Raw genomic sequence first — 13,488 nt, 5'->3', positions numbered from 1 at the left:
GGCGGCCGGTGGCCGCCAGGGCCACCGACCACGGGAGCACTGCCGACAGGCTGGCGGTGCTCCAATGAGCATTCTGACCGCGGCGGTTCAGCCGCGGTCAGAAGCGGAAAGTCAGCGGTCTCCCGCTGACTTTCCGCTGCTCATTGGAATCCTCCATGGCTGCGGAGCGCGCTCCGCAGCCATGAGGATTCTGACCCCCCCTACCGCCATCCAGTTCATGGCGGGAAAGCCGCCATGAACAGGATGGCGGTAGGGGGGGTCGCGGGGCCCCTGGGGGCCCCTGCCGTGCCCATGCCAATGGCATGGGCACGGCAGGGGCCCCCGTAAGAGGGCCCCAAAATGTATTTCACTGTCTGCCTTGCAGACAGTGAAATACGCGACGGGTGCAGTAGCACCCGTCGCACCTTCCCACTCCGCCGGCTCGATTACGAGCCGGCATCCTCGTGGGAAGGTCGTTTTCCCCTGGGCTGGCGGGCGGTTTAACTGGAACCGCCCGCCAGCCCAGGGGAAAACTCGTAATACCCGCTGCGGTCTTTTGACCGCGGCGCGGTAATTTGGAGGGCGGGATCCTGGCGGGCGGCCTCCGCCGCCCGCCAGGGTCATAATGAGGCCCTATGTGTCTTGAACAAGGCCCCACGCTAATGGTTGAGGTACAGATAAAAAAGCAAACATGTAACGTGAAGCCATCTTTTATGCCATATTTACATCAATGCAATGGTTTCTTTCCATGAAAATAATATTGTCAAAAATGCTTCACTTTTGAAAAGCTGGCCATCAAGTTCCATGCCTACAAATTTGAAAAAAAAAAACATTTTAATGCTTTCACCATTAAAACGTTGTTAGCAAATTACTTTAACATCAAATAATTGCATTTTATAGCTGAATGAGGTGTTGCATGTTATCTTATATTCTGCTAGCAAATGAAGAATAGCAACTGGGACTAGAAGTGTGAAAGGATCAGAGCTATCCAAGGGAAAATGGACCTATACCTCTTCAAGAATACTACTAGGCTCCAAATCCATGATAACTAATTTAAGCACAAAGAAGTCAGTGGAAGGGTTGACGTTCTAGCTCAGACATTTTAGAGACATTGTACTGTTTGGTTTTAAAACATCCACTTCAAAACATTGTTTATTGATATGCATGCAGGATACCATATGGAGACACTCAGGGGGTTATTCCAACTTTGGAGGAAGTGGTAATCCGTCCCAAAAGTGACGGTAAAGTGACGGATATACCACCAGCCGTATTACAAGTCCATTATATCCTATGGAACTCGTAATACGGCTGGTGGTAAATCCGTCACATTTGGGACGGATTACCACCTCCTCCAAAGTTGGAATAACCCCTTCAATCTCCACATTCAGTGTGAATTGCAGCAGCATTGACCAATTAGAGAAAAAACATTTAAACAATCATGAAAAGCAAATGTTCTGAGAGGTGTACAACAGTATCTATGAAACGGACAATGTCAGACTTTGAAGTCACAACAGAGTATGATGTGTTTTTTAAAAATTGATTCAGGATTTTCAGCACAGTATTGAGGTTCCCAATGAGCTGATCATTTGAAAGTTTTTGGACTTTGAGGAATCTCTTTAACAGGTAAGAAATTGATCATTGTTGTGTACATAAACATTTTACAAAATGAAATAAAGTTGTGCCTTGTGTAAAAAACAAGTGTACTGTCTTTTTTCCCAACCTTGGGAGTTACCTTGTCGTGGTGGTTGGGCTTAACTGTGATTTCAAGTTTGATATCGCAGGACCAAAAACTCCCTACTAGAAATAATCAAACTATTTGGTTTTAATGTTCAAGTCAAATCCATACTAAATTAGGAACAGTAGTCTGATGGGGCTGGTAAAGCAAGTTATTGGCCCTATCCTGATAATAGATCCGGCAGGCACAAGGTAGCCCCAGTATTTTTCACCTGAAACTTTGAAGGCTCATAGTAGGTGAATTGTAAAGTGAAAAAACAGGCAGAAATGTGATAATTTGTGCAGAAGCACATATTCCTGCTGTTGCTGAAACAATATGCTTGGGAAAGTAATGCTGTTCCCATACTTTAACAATTTCTTTACTATTAGCAATTGCAGGAGGGATTACTGGGTGTGTTCAGGAGAAATCATGTCCCATTACAATTACATGTCATGGCTAAAAGTTTATTTTGCCAGGTTGGAATTGTAGTTTAAACTGCACACACAGGCTGCATGTTTAAAAGGGCTACTTAAATGGGTGGCACAATGAGTGCTGCAGGCCCACTACTAGCATTTAATTTACAGGACCTCGGTACATGTAGTTCCACTTTAATAGGGACTTATGAATAAATTAAATTTGCCAGTTGGGTGTAAGTCAATTTCACCGTGTTTAAAGGACTGAGCACAAACAATTTACACTGGTTAGAAGTGGTACAGTGAGCAGCGTCCTAAAGGCCAACAAAAACAGGTTAAGAAAACAGGTGAGTGAAGGCAAAATGTTTGAGGATGACCCTGCAGAAAGGACCAAGTTCAACACCAATGATTGTATCTGTCATTTCACAACTGAACTGACAAGTCTAGTGTGCTTATGGTCTCCTCACAACTGCATCCCTTCTAACACTGTTGTGGTCTTGTGGAATTGTATTTCTCCAAACTACAACAGAGTACATTTCTTCCAAATCTTCATAGCACCTTACACCAGAACTGTTCTCAATGCAATATTTTGTAGTTACACTATAGAAGATAAGAGACAAGCGTTAGCTTCAATGTCGAAATAAAAGGGGCCCTTCGAAACTGAAGAGAAAAACCTCTTTAGCATTTCCAATGCCGTAGAAGTGAAGTTACAACCAGCAAATATTAGTTGGAACGTTTGATATTTAACGAACTTAAAAGTGCAAGCATTTAAATGAAAAGTAACCTTAGCACACTCACATACATGCAGAATGCCTTCAGAATGACAGTAATGGGATACAATATCTCGAAACAATGCACTTTAAAGCTGATAAGTGAACACCTGCAGAACAAAAAAACACACATTGTGCATGTTAGTTCTTTTAAATGGACACCAGGATCTTCAGCGTAGAATTGAGGCACGTACTAAATACGCTTGAAAGCATTGAATAGGAAGGAACATATTTATTCCAGAAATGTAACTCGTTTTTTTAAATGGGTGTCCATATGTATTTGAAACCACTAACAGTAAGGTAATGATGTAATGAAACAAATATGCGTACTGTCTTTTATCTAGTTACTACGGGTGGGCTTCAGTGCTATTTTATTTTTTAAACAAGAAAACAAAAGACTCCCTCTGTGGTGAAAGCAAAATAATAGTATGAAACATTCAGCTCCTTATCAGACACTGACAATTGATTCATGTCAAGATCTCCATATGGTGTGGCTTGAGCCAGAAGATGGTTTGTGGCATGGACTGTCCCCGGACATCAATCTAGGGCATTGGTAAAAAAATGCAATTCATTACATGGCCTCCTTTTCAAAACAGTGATTCAGCAAGCGCATAAGGAGAAGCCCTTTTCCCATAAAGTAAGCTGTTTCTGTCATATGCCATCAGGAATAATCGAAAGCCCGCCAGCATGGGAGAGTGTCATTACAAAGTTGCTTTTTAATTTAAGAGCCAGGTTGCATTGCTGCTTTAATAATTGCGATTGTTATTTTGGTTTTTGGTGTATAAAAAGTGTATCTACCCCCAGGCACTCTTTGTCAAAGGCTTCTGATAGGTCGCAGGATCACAATATTTTGGATTCTAGGATGGTGCATCAATCCTAAACAACATGGGTCTACAAAGGGGCAAATGGGACACAGGTCACCAAGAAATATGGGTGATGTCTGCTCCATTGTAGGAGAATGAGTAGTGAATCAGACTGGACCATGGCATTAGAGCAATATAGGTTTAATATTCTGCATGAAGTGTTGCAACACATTAATTGGTACACTGCGTGTCTGAAAACTTTCCGAACACACATTGCAACGTTCTTATAGACAATAAGAAGACTGAGTATTGATTGTACCTCAATTTCGTGACATAACAGTGGTTGTAGGTTAGTTTCAGCAATGGGATCCCTTGCAGAGTATTAGAGTGATAAACCATTGGTAGTTTCTAAGTAGTTACTATTTGTTTTTGTTTTCTGTAGTGGATTGGAGCGGGGGGGAGGGGTCTAAAAGCCCAGCTACATTTTTAGAAACAGTAAAAATGTTATGCCCCTCCCCACCCACCCCTCATTCTCTTTCAAACTCCCAAGTTCTGCCTCGAAAGCATCCTTTGTTATGATCGTGCGTTAGGGGATTCAAGGGGCTCTTGTTGCATCTACAAAGAAGCTATGAGAAAGGCATTTGACAGACCACTAACTTCACATCACATGATCCATTAACATTACAAAAACCTTCCTCCTGATTTGGACTAATAGTTCCCCTATTAATTATTTCCGTGGGGTCTTCGTGCTCTTTGTTATAATCAGCTAGACCCTTTTTAAGGATCTGCATGTGGAATAAACTCAGCGAGTTGACTACATCTGCAGCCCCTACTAAAACTTTGAGATCTCCTTCCACTCATCTTTTGAACGTTATAGCCGGCTTGCGTCTATGACCATTTGATGCCCAATACATTTCTTGCTCATGGAATGAATGAGGAAACAACCGTGTAAGTGACTGTAAAAACGCACACCTGACAGTATGAATGATCATTTGGGCAATGCTCATACTCCATAGTTTGGATGCATATAAGCTTCATGCTTGGAGGTATAAAATCTGTCTTTTGTAACTATTTTTAGAAATACTTCAAACTCTGCGAAGGGTTTTCACCTTAAAAAGAAGTATTAACTGCAAAGACAATACCGTTCTGAAAGGATGAACTTGAGCAATTGCTATTCGATAGCCCCTGGGTCACTAATTCTTTCACTGAAAAGCTTTAAAACAATTATCGATTATATGGTTAGCCTGTTATATCTGGATGTCACCTATGGCGGGCCTGCATCCCCATTGCACATCCCCATGCCACTGATTATGAGGGTGCAGTCCTGCTTACAATATCTATCTGTAAGGTGCACCTCGAAATCGAGGGATCTCCCACTACCTCTGTCATGTTTTTCAGGCCCCAATGCACGTAAAATGGTGATTTCCATTTCTTCTTGAAGACCCTAATTTGGATGCAGGACTTGAAATCATTTGCATGTTATTCCCCCAAATTTGTTTTGCGTTCACTCCTCCTACGCTGTATTTGTTTTGTTGCTGTTATATCCCTGTACGCTTTATCCTTGCTAACCAGTGCTAAAGTGCTAGTGCCCTCTCCCTAATACATTGTACATTTGTCTTACACCTGATTTACACATTTCATTTACTAAGTAAGTGCCTAGTACATGGCACATTAAAACATTTCTCAGGTCTGCCACTGCAGCCTTCAGTGCAATTCTTAACTGCCATTTAGACCTGGCAAAAAAACATTTTGCCAAACCAAAACCTTCATTTTTATTACATATAGGTCACCCCTAAAATAGGCTCTAAAAGCCCATAAGGCAGGGCGCATTGTATTTAAAAAGTGGGACATATGGGTTTCATTATTACATTTCATGATAGTGAAAAACACTACTGTAAGGCCTATCTCTCCTGTTGTCTAACAATGAGTTACCTTATTACAATTTATAGGTGCTAACGTTAGACTGAGCAGATAGAGATGACCAGTCTAGGCAAATTAATTGTTATTGAAAATCGTCTTTAATTGTAAAGAGGGACTTTAAGTCACAATTCTGAAAATGCCACTTTTAGAAATGTGGCATTTCCTTGTTTTAGCCACTGTTTCCTTCCTGCAGTGTCCTGGGTCACATGGTTATAAATGGCTCTTTTGTTTATTCATCTCATAGTATGGGCAGGATGAGCCATCCTGTCAATAGGACCAGAATGAGTTGTCATGCCCCACTTTCATTTTAAAGGGATTGCCTCCAGAACACACAAAAGAACCTAACAACAGCCTTTAGTCACCCCGGATTTCTTGGATCCTTGACATGGAAAGGGAAGAACTTTCAGAACCATATGTAGGGGTAGGACAAGGTGTCACCCAACACATAAAGTCTGGCACAGTTGGGTCCTCAGAACAACACTACAGTACACTCCTGGACCTGTATATAACTTAGGAAGGACAGCTTTGCTGGTTGAAAGACCACCTTGCTGCTTGAATGAGAACTGGCCCATTTCCTTGAACCCAGGTGTACTGGAGGGACTCTAAGGGGTAGTTGGCTGGCCTATGTGAGATACAAGGTCATAACAGCTTCTTCAGGCCTTTTGTCACCACAACCATCTTGGAGCTTGCGCCTAACCATAAAAGATTGAACATGGAACATTTTCCACTGAAAACTTCCAGGAAAACCAACAGCAGAATGGGACCTACCTGCCTGCTGATCTGTCCAAAGTGCATCACTAGTTGGCATGCCTTCAGGGTCTTCTCCACAGCAGTAAGTCCTTTACAGTGGGCCTCTTGACAACAGTATCTATCCTCTTGGGCTACAGCCTGCACCTTCATCCTGCTGGAGAAATCTGACTTTCAAAAGCTTGTCTAAGTTAAGATAGAAATATTCTCCGGGCTCAACGACGACCGGCTCCTATCAATGACGGCAACCTCCTCAGCCTGAACATCCAGTTTCCCTTCCTGGAGCTTTTCCCACCAACATCAATGTCTCCACTAAGACTTATGCCCTGGAATGTACGTTTTTTGTGCTGCATTACCGTCATTTTTTTAGGCCAAAGAGGTGCAAACTCACAAAATACAATTGTATTTTGTAAGTTTGCGCTACTTTTGCATCAATAAATGACGGTAATGCGGCGCAAAAAAGAATAAATCAGGGCCTTAGTCTAACAGCTCCCTGGTGTCAGCGGCTCTTTCCTGGACACAGCTTGCCTCTTTGCCCCACTGAACTCTCCCTTCTCCAAGACTTTTGCCAGAAATTTTTGTAAGTCCAAAGTTAAGCCATTCCAGTATCTGACCCATGCTCCATTGAAATTTACCTTAATTTCTGAATTTGACCTTAGTTGGGCAACCAGATACCTTCAATTGGCACTTTGGTCTTTTAGGCACTACATTTCACTAAAAACTTTAAGAATTCATATCTCCAGTCCTACTGGTTGGATTTAATTCATGTTGGTGCCACTCCTAAAATGTTCTTCTCCAAATTGTTTGAGGATTTTTCACAGTGCTGTGTCGTCTATGCTGCACAAAATACTTTACAGACTGCCTTTAAGTTAGGCTTGACTTCCTTGCTTCAAAGCTATGACTTAAGTGAGTTTCGTGGTTCACTCTGACAAGGATTGTGGTTATTGTCTGAGTGGGGTTTACATCTCTCTCAACCAATAACCCAATTTCCTATATTGGGGTTCAGTGGTGAGATCCAGTACGTGTGTTTGTGCAGTGCCACTCATTGATTTGCATAAAACTAAAACCCGCAAACATAATTTACCATTTTTCTTTATACTCCTTAGTTTCCGATTTGATCTTTTTATTTTTTTTCAAATTTGTTTTGTCTCACATCTTTCTTCCTACTATATAATTGGTACTGAGTAACACTGACCGCCTCAACAAAGTAGACCTGCAGATATTCTGCAAGGCAAGAGGGCTGACTAGAGGAAAGAAGACCACCAAGGTGGACCTCCAAATAACCCTCATAGCATTTGAGGAGGTCAGCAGTATGCAGGCCAGACCAGAGGAGCAGGAAAAGGATTACCTTGAGGAAGAGGAGAACTATGAGGATGAGAAGGAGGAACGAGATTGCCTGGCCACAGGCCTTGAGCTGCAGCAGCTTGAGGAGGAGGATCTCTTGCCCACATGAGTGAGATCATCGGTAAGAGCAGGGAGTAGTGTGTCTTCTCGCAGCCTGTTCCCTGAGGAACCGAAGGACAGAAAGGCTGAGAGACTGAAGCTAGTCAAATTGAATCTGGAGGCTGCCAGGGAGGAGGCTGCTGCTAAGAGGGCATTGGAGGAGAGAATTTTGGCCCTAATGGTGAAAAATACTGAGGCAAAAATGACCTTGGAGCACAAACCTCTTTTACTGTTTCAGGAAGTGAGCCTGAAGGAGCTGGGCCAGAAAGCCAAACCATCCACAGGGTCCAGCAACAATGGTGACAGCACTAGGGTGTCCAGTGGGAATAGGAGGGTCTACCCTCCACAGGATTAGGTGCCTAGCTATGTGGTGGGGGATGATCCTGATCAATGGTTTTCACCCTAAGAGGAAGACCTAAAAATGCACAAAGTCTTAGAGGAGGATTGGAGGCGAGTTCATGGAAGCACATGCCTACACTGCTGAGGGTTACCCTGCTGACAGAGGTAAAGGACCAGATGAAGTATGGCCTTGTGAAAGCCATTTTTATCACTAAGTTGGGCTTATCACAGTAAAGTACATGATGTGATTGAGGGCCAGCCAGAAAGTGCCAAACGAGTCTAGGGTGGATTTCCTAGATTACTCCAGTAAGGTACTGTGTGGTTGGGTGAGAGACAGTAAAGTGAGTGATTTTAATGGGCTGTATGATCTGATTTTGAGAGAGCACACCCTCAGTACTTGCTATACAGAATTGCACAAGCACATGATTGATAGCAAGCTCATGTGACCTAACAAACCTGCCAAGGAGACGGATCTTTAAGTCAGCAACAGAAAGTCCAAATGAGGAATCTCAGGGGGATCCCCAAAAGGGTGGACATGGTAACCACCAGAAGAAATGGGGGAGATAAAAACAAGGGGTCCCCAAAAGGCCCTCAAAACAGTTCTCAAGTTCTCAGGGGAAGGATTCCCAGACCCAACCTGATCAATGCAAGAGTGCTTTCCTTGAGAAGAAATCTTCAGGTAAGTCCCCCCACAAATGCTGCAAGTACTACAAATATGGGCATGTCAAGGGGGATGCCAAATGCCCTAACAAGCCCCGGCCCCCAACTTGTGGGGCTGATACCAGGGATGGCTAGTGTGGTGCTGGTGAGGAAGTTGCCCATTTAACAATGGGGAAGTGCAGAGTTTACTCTAGTGTCCCTGGGTGACAGAGAGATGTTGCCAAAGACCCACATGCCTAAAATGCTTCCAGTTACAGGCAGTGATTCACCATCAATGGTCAACTAGTGGAGGCTCTGAGAGACATAGAAGCCAATATGCCCACTGTTAGATATCAGCTGGTGTCCTTAGAGCAGATAATTCCTAATTATTCAACAAGGTTGTAAAAGCTAACAACTGAATCCCTTTGAATGGAGGAGGGGCACAGTTTCCTTAAGGGTATCTGTGCGTCCAGCTATGTTTGTGGATTGTCTGCTCAGAAACAACCTCGAACACACCATCTGGAAGAAAGAGAAGATCATTCTCACCTGGAGATATTAGGGTTGCATGAGTGGGTGTGCCTGACCACACTGTCCTTGGCAGTCCAAGAGGGAAGTCAAATGGACCTGGAGCCTGAAAAGTGACCCAGGTGCCTACCAAAAAGAAGTACAGAGGGCATGGGAAACTAGCTCCAAAGACTCCCATGGGTGGGAGGAGGCTGAGCCTGAGGACATAGCCCTGAAGTCTACAGGGGAGGATATTGTTTTTCTGGGGACCTACTTCACTGGCCAGTTGGCAAACTGATGGGGGTCATCCAGGAAGGAATTCTGCAGAGCACAGTAAGAATGCCCTACGTTTCAGGACTGCAGTGGTAGGCCTAGGTCCAACCATCTGGTGACATCTCTGGTGATGACCTGATTTACTGGGAGAATGATCTCCTGCAAAGTGAGCCTTAGGTTCCTACGCCTTGTGCAGTCCACATGTTGCTGGTTCCCAGTGTTACAGGGCCTTCCTAATTGGTCTGGTTGATCATGTACTTCTGGCATGGCATCTGGGGCAAGACACAACATTTTGCCAGTCTTCTCACTCACTTTTATTGGGACTGGATGACAATGAAATTCGATGTATTCTGCAGGTCTTGTCCTACCTGTCAGTACAGTGAGATGTCAGGGAGGAGGCAGAAGACTCTCCTGGTTCCCCTACCTGTCATAGGCACCCTCTGTGAGAGGGTGAGCTTCAACATTATTGGCCCCTACACCCCAAGACTTCCCTAGGAAACAGGTTTATCCTGGTCTTGGAGAACCATGCTATTCAGTACTCAGCGGCCATACTCCTGAGAACAGTGATTACTCTTGCAGTGGCTAGGGCACTGGTAGGGATCTTTACCTGAGTGAGCTTCCTTAATGAGGTGGTGTTTGACCGGGGCACTAACTTCATATCAACATACTTGAAAGGACTATGTGGGATGAATGTGGGGTAAATTACAAATTCTACACACCCTACCATCCCCAGACTAATGGGCTTGTTCAGAGATTCAACAACACCCTCAAGTCATGTTTTGTCTGTCCTAACACCTGAGGTGGAATTGAGACATTCACTTGCCATGCCTATTGATTGCATGCCGGGAGGTGCAACAGGAAGTAGTTGGATTCAGTCCCTTTGAGCTCCTGTATAGCCACCCACTCCTACGGCCCTTTCAGCCTTATGAAGGAGGGGTGAGAGCAAACTCCCAAGAAACTCTCCCAGGATGTTGTAAGCTATATGTTGGCCTCCACTACTCAGATGAAGTGCTTTTAGGTGAAGAGAACTGAGAAGCTGAAAGCCAGCCAGGAGGTTATGGCGTTTTGACATGACCCGAAGGCCACTATGGTTGAGTTTCAGCCCGATCAAAAGTGTGGTTGATGGAACCAGTGGAGCTCTGGGCTCTGCAGGGCCAATAGTCCAGGCCCTGTGAGGTGAAGGAGAACAAGGGGGAGGTCACCTACCTGGTGGACCTGAAGACTCCCAGGATCCTGTTAGGGTATTGCATGTCAATCACCTCAAACCCCACTTTAAGAGGTGTGAATTATTTATTCACTTGATGAAGGATGATTGGAGTGGAAGAGGAGAGTGAACCTTTCTGAGACCTCCTATCTTCTAAGAAGCAGAATGGGTCATTGGAAAATGTTGTCCTTCCTGCTTCCCTGACTCCAGAACGGCGGAGAGGCTGTTGCCACTTGCTAGGGCAGCTTCACCCCCTGTTCTCTCTGTCCCCTGGGCTCATCCACCTCTGAATCCATGACATTGATACAAGGGACAGAATGCCTGTGAAGAATAAGAACTACAGGCTACCTGATAGGGTGTGAGCCATCATCAACGAGGAAGTGTTCAACGGGGTGGAAAAAAAGATGATTGAGCACTCCAATGGTCGTGCTGGTACCCAGGGCAGCCCCACCAGGTGCATCAACAGAATTCTGGTTCTATGTGGATTATGGGGAGCTCAACTAATTCACTAAAACTGATGCTCACCCCATTCCACAAGATAGATTGGGGGGTGCTAGGTCCTTGAGAACGTTTGACCTGATGTCTGGGTACTGGCAAATCATCTTAACTGAGAGTGCTGAGGGAAGGTCTGCATTCTCTACCCCAGAGGGCCACTTCCATATTAATATGATGCCCTTTGGAATAAAGAAACCTCCTGCAACCTTCCAGAGGTTGTTCAACAGGGGCCTGTTAGGGATTGAATGACATTGCAGACTTCAGCTTCAGCTGGGAAGACCACCTATTCCACCTTCAGGAAGTCCATCAGATCCTGCAGAAAGTGGGCCTGACTATCAAAGCAAGAAGTGCAAGATAGGGTAGGGATTTGTGGACTACTTGGGACACCTAGTTGTTGGGGGCACGGTGCAATCCCCCCAGGTCAAGATTCATTCTAACATTGTTTGAGAACCTTCAAGAACCAAACCAAGGTGATAGCCTTCTTAGGCCTTACCAGATAATACAAGAGTTTTGTCAAAGGGTATGACACCATTGTTTCCCTCTTGACTGAGCTAACTTCTAAGGAGCAGCTTAAGAAGTTGTAATGGATATCGGTGAGCCACATGCTTTTTTACACATTGAAGGAAGCCATGTGCATAGTATCAGCACTCAAACCCCTTGATTTCTACAAGGAATTCATAGTCCAGATGGACACTTCAAAGCATGACATACAAGCTGTGATCTCACAGCTAAATAAACAGGGCCTAGACCAACCTGTAACTTTTATTAGCAGGTCGCTACTTCCCATGGAACAGAGGTGGGATGCTACAGAAAGGGAAGCCTTTGCAGTGGTCTGCGCCCTGAAGAAGATGGGACCATACTTGTTTTGCACTAACTTCCAGGTTCAGACAGACCATAGACACCTCAGATGGCTAATTCAGATGAGGGCTCAGAAATCTAAACTATTGAGGTGGTCCATCTCCATATGGGGAATGGACTTTATGGTGGAACATCACTCTGGAACTAATCATGCCAATGCTGATGGTCTTTTCAGGTTCTTCCTCCTTAGCAATGAGAACTCTCATGAGAGTGGGTAGTTATCCCTGCTTTCAGCTGGGGGGACAAAGTGAGAACTGACATCCTTGGCATTGAATGCTCACTGTTTTCTGAATTTGTTTTGTTGGCATTGTGACTTTGCACTTTACCACTGCTGATCAGGGATAATGCGCTTGTGCTCTCACTCTAAAACATAGTAAAATTGGCCTACACCTGATTGGCACATTTAATTTACTTGTAAGTCCCAGAGTATGGTACTACATGTACCCAGGACCTGCAAATTAAATGATACTAGTGGGTCAGAAGCACTCATTGTGCCACCCACTAAATGATTACTTTAAAACATGTCTCAGTCCTGCCAGTGCAGCCTGTAATGTAGTTTTAAAGTGTTATTTTGACCTAGCAATATAAACCTTTTGCCAGGCCAAAACCTTTATATTACATATTGTGATAAAGTAGCCTCTTTCTAGCATGGTTACCCCTATTTTTGGCCTGTTCGTCAGTGTTTGTCAGTGTGTTTTTTTCTGTCTCACTGGGATCCTGCTAGCCAGGACCCTAGTGCTCATAGTTTGAGACCTGTTTGTCAGTGTGTTTTTACTGTCTCACTGGGATCTTGCTAGCCAGGACCCCAGTGCTCATAGTTTGTGGCCTATATGTGTTGTCAGTATGCTTGACTGTGTCACTGGAGTTCTGCTAACCAGAACTCCAGTGCTTATGCCCTGTCCGTGCACCAAATGTGTCACTATAGTTTAGTGACTTCACATACTAATTCTAATTGGCACACTTGTCCCCCTTATAAGTAACTAATACATGGTACCTAGGTACCCAGGGCATTGGGGTTCCAGGTGATTCTTATAGGCTGCAACATTTCTTTTGCCACCCATAAGAAGCTCAGACAAACCTTTCTTCAGTACTGTCACTGCAGCCTGAGTGAAATAGTGCCCACACTATTTCACAACCATTTTCACTGCACTAAAGTAACTTATAAATCACCTCTATGTCTAACCATCATTTACTGAAGGCTAGGTGGAACGTTACTGTGTGTGAGGGCACCCATGGACTAGCAAAGGTGCCCCCACGTTGTCCAGGGCCAATTCCCCGAACTTCGTGAGTTCGGGGACACCATTAGAAGCATGCACTATATATGTCAATACATATATGTAGCTTCACAATGGTAACTCTGAATATGGCCATGTGAGGTGTCTAAGAT

Source organism: Pleurodeles waltl, chromosome 8, assembly GCF_031143425.1.
Source record: "Pleurodeles waltl isolate 20211129_DDA chromosome 8, aPleWal1.hap1.20221129, whole genome shotgun sequence".
Taxonomy (NCBI): Eukaryota; Metazoa; Chordata; class Amphibia; order Caudata; family Salamandridae; genus Pleurodeles; species Pleurodeles waltl.
Note: the sequence above shows the minus strand (reverse complement) of the source record.